Here is a 4,103-nt window from a genome sequence, read left to right on the forward strand (position 1 = left end):
TTCTTCCAAACTTGTGTCTGGACTGAAACCAAATTAACCTGTGAAGATTTGCAAACAAAGGCCCTTTGTTTGGAAACTACCCTGGGTGAACTTTTTTTCTTTTATAGACAGGAACTCATTCTGTTGCCCAGGCTGGTCTTGAATTCTGGGCTCATATGATCCCACCTCAGCCTCCTGAGTAGCTGGGATTACAGGCATGAGCCATTGCACACAGCATGATGCTTCAACAGCTCCCGAGGATGTTTCATTGGAGAATCCTGCCGTCTCTCTCTGCCTCCCCACTCCACCCACAATAATGTGAATGGTGCTGGGGTAGAAAGGCCCTGAGTGCAGGCCTGGCATGGTGACTCATGCCTGTCATTCCAGCACTTTGGCAGGCCAAGGCCGGTGGATTGCTTGAGGTCAGGAGTTTGAGACCAGTCTGACCAACATGGTGAAACCCCATCTCTACTAAAAATACAAAAACAACAGCAACAACAAAAAGTTAGCTGGGTGTGGTGGTGGGTGCCTGTAATCCCAGCTACTTGGGAGGCTGAGGCAGAAGAATCACTTGAACCCAGGAGGTGAAGGTTGCAGTGAGCCAAGATCATGCCACTGCACTGCAGCCTGAGTGACAGCGTGAGACTGTGTCTCAAAAAAAAAAAAAAAAAAAAAGGCCCTGGCTGCAGAGTGCAGGAATAAGGTTGATGCTCGGGAATGAAGTCACATTCTCCACCCCGTCAACTAAATTAAGTGATAAGCAGGAGAGAGGAGAGCCTTGCACATGCAGGAAGAGCCTGAGAACAAGAGCACCTGAAGTTCGAAGACCACGAGCATGAAAAGCAGGGGGCACGACGAAGCTGGGGGGATATGGCGTCTCACCAGATGGGGTTTTGGGTCTGTGCAAATGATACGGTCCTTTGACTTAGGGGCAATGAGAACCTACTGAAACATTTTAAGCAAAAGGTGATATGATTGGACAATGTTAGAAAAATTAACGTATCATCCTGGCTAACACGGTGAAACTCCGTCTCTACTAAAAATACAAAAAATTAGCTGGGCGTGGTGGTGGGTGCCTCTAGTCCCAGCTACTCTGGAGGTTGAGGCAGGAGAATGGCGTAAACCTGGGAGGTGGAGGCTGCAGTGAGCCGAGATCACCACACTGCACTCCAGCCTGGGTGACAGAGCGAGACTCCGTCTCAAAAAAAGAACAAAAGAAGAAAAGAAAAATGAAAAATGAACATAGCTGCAGAAGGGATAGCAAATGAGATGTAGAGAGGATGAGACTGGAAATGGAGCCGCCAGCGAGGGCACCTGATGGAGTGGTGAAGGTGGCATTAAAGTAAAGTGGCATTAAAGAAAAGTGAACAGATCTAGAAGATAAAGATCACGCAGTACATCTCAACTGGAGGTGATTGAATCCTCCAGATTCTGGAGAACTTTCTGGTTGTCACAACCAGAGAGAAGTGCTACTGGCACTTGGTGGGTAGAGGCCAGTGGAGCTGTTCAACACCCCCGCAATGCACGGACCATCCCCGCCAATGATCAGGACCAAAATCACAATGATGTTGCCCATGCGGACCCCTGGAGGGGGAAACTGGATGCCAGGACAGTCCCATTGCCTGGCATGTGTAGAGGGCCAGCGATGATGCTGGTCACTGCCAGAGAAGACCAAGTATGCAAGGAAGGCCACGGGATATGAGTGTCTCTGCTTTTTTTGTCATCAAAGCAAGCCTGGGGAAAAACGGCGAAATTGGAAGATGTTGATAAGAGATGTTTTAATAAAGACACAAAGTACATTATGAAAAAAAGCGAGCCAGAACTCCTTACACAGGACTTTCCTACTCTGGTGTTATGGCTGGGTGCTGTGTGTATTACAAGTGCACTCTGGAGGGAGGGGCACTGGGGACCTGCAGGGGGCTGGACTCAGCTGGGAAACCCCCAAGGCAGTGGACCTGGTATTCCAGGAGCTCCTGTGGGGAGCCCTATGGGGCTGTTTGCACAGCAGACTAAGGGCCTTCAGGGAAGGCCGGGGAGCCAGGGGATATCCCCTTAGTCCAGGGCCCAGAGGGGAAGTGCTGTTTTGAGCACAGTCCACCCCTCAGCTCAGCCAGAGTCCTGCCCGTGGGACTTGGCCTGCATCCTGAGGAGAGGTGAGTGCAGGACAAGGACCGGCCTCACCTGCGTCTCTGCAGCGGGGTGCCCCTCTTTCTACTTTTCACCTGGACAACTCGAGCCCAACGTTCGCAGCTCAGGCTCTCTCCTGGGGATCCTTGAACCCCCAAAGCTGAGGTGGGTGCTTTTTGTTTGTGTGAAAGCACAGATTATGCCAATTGATCCTGCCAGGCCCTTAAGGGAGGGACTGAGTTTACTGATCATGACATCCCCAGAGCCCCCACCAGGGCATTGTCCTGTTAAGGGCTGGCTGCATGGCTCAGAGGCACAGAGCCCTGGTCTGGTGTCTGTGAAGTCTGCAGGGATGGAGGACATTGCCTTACAGGAGGTCTCAGGCCCCGGCACTGGCAGCCTCGACCCAGGCACTGCAGGCATTGGCAAAGAGCAGTGCACCTCCGGGACCTCCTGCAGCAACAGCAGCTTCCAGACTCTGCCCCAGTGACAGCTCACAGCACCCGTCCCAGGAGGAAGGCAGGGAGACAGCAGGTGTAGGTGACACTGAGGCTATGTTCTCCACCACTGCTGAGACAGCCCTCTTGAAACAGTCGCTGATCTGCACGCTCCTGCTCCTGACTCACCACTGTTCGCTCTGGCCCAGGAATAAGTCAGCCAGGAAGCCGCGCAGCAGTCGTGGTTTTTAAGGATACCGGAAAAACACCCGTGGAGCTGGAGGTGGCAATTCACCCAGTTCGAATCACTCTAACAAGCCGCAATGTAAAATCCCCGGAAAAGGTGTGTGCTGACTTGCTGGGAGGAGCAAAGAAAAAGAACCTGAAAGTGAAAGGACCAGTTAGGATGCCTACCAAGACTTCGAGAATCGCTACAAGAAAGACTCCTCGTGGTGAAGGTTCTACGACACGGGATGGTTTCCAGATGAGAATCCACAAGCGACTCACTGACTTGCACAGTCCTGCTGAGGTTGTCAGGCGATGACTTCCATCAGTACTGAGCCAGGAGTTGAGGTGGAAGTCACCGTTGCAGTTGCTTAAGTCAACTATTTTAGTAAATTAATTACTAGTTGTTAAAAAAAAAAAAAAAAAAAGGAAAAGGAAATAGAGAGACTTCACAACAAGCAAATGGAGTTCCCAGAATAGCAGGTGTAGACAGTAGCCTAGGAGCACTGCGTGTGACCATTCAACTATTATCTTGACCCTGGTTTCCCTACAGTCACGTGGCCCAAACACACGGATCATACCAAAATCACCAGTTAGTCATCTTTCTAAGACACAATCTCTCCATCCGATAAATTGCAGCCTTTTCATAAGGCTGAGATGGTGCCTATTCCCAATAAGAAATTAAGGTTCATTGAACAGGTCCAGTGCTTCTTGGCCCTTCACCCAAGCCCAGATGACCTCTGTCCCGTGTCTCTCTGTCCTGATGGCCACTGTCCATTTCTCTCTGTCTTCCCCAAAGGCCACTGTCTCATGTCTGTCTGTCTGTCCAGACAGCCACTGTCCCGTGTCTCTCTGGCCCTATGGTCACTGTCCCATTTCTGTCTGTCCTGATGGCAGCTGTCCCGTGTCTGTCTGTCCCGACAGCCACAGCCCCATGTCTCTCTGTCTATCCTAATGGCTGCTGCCCCATGTATGTCTGTCTGAATGGCCACTGTCCCGTTTCACTCTGTCTGTCCTGACAGCTGCAGCCACGTGTCTCTCTGTCTGTCCCGACAGCCACCATCCTGTGTTTCTCTGTCTGTCCCGATGGCTGCTGCCCCGTGTCTCTCTGTCTGGACAGCCACTGCCCCGTGTCTTTCTGTCTGTCCCAATGGCTGCTGTTCCATGGCTCTGCCTGGCTCAATGGCCTTCATCTTCCGCTCATTCACATCCTACCTGTGCTTCCAACAATATGGACATGAGCAAGGAATCGACCCTCCATGGCTTAAGCCAGGAAAGCAAACGCCACGACAGATTCCAAATTCATTCATTTATCAATCGAGAAAACAGGAAGCA

General features: G+C 51.3%; 1 pseudogene; it reads left to right on the forward strand.

The window, feature by feature from the left end:
- Nucleotides 1–2,356: 2,356 nt before the first annotated feature.
- LOC116269230 lies at nt 2,357–3,143 on the forward strand (annotated as a pseudogene).
- The last annotated feature ends 960 nt before the right edge of the window (nt 3,144–4,103 follow it).

This window comes from Papio anubis, chromosome 10 (genome assembly GCF_008728515.1).
Source record: "Papio anubis isolate 15944 chromosome 10, Panubis1.0, whole genome shotgun sequence".
NCBI lineage: Eukaryota > Metazoa > Chordata > Mammalia > Primates > Cercopithecidae > Papio > Papio anubis.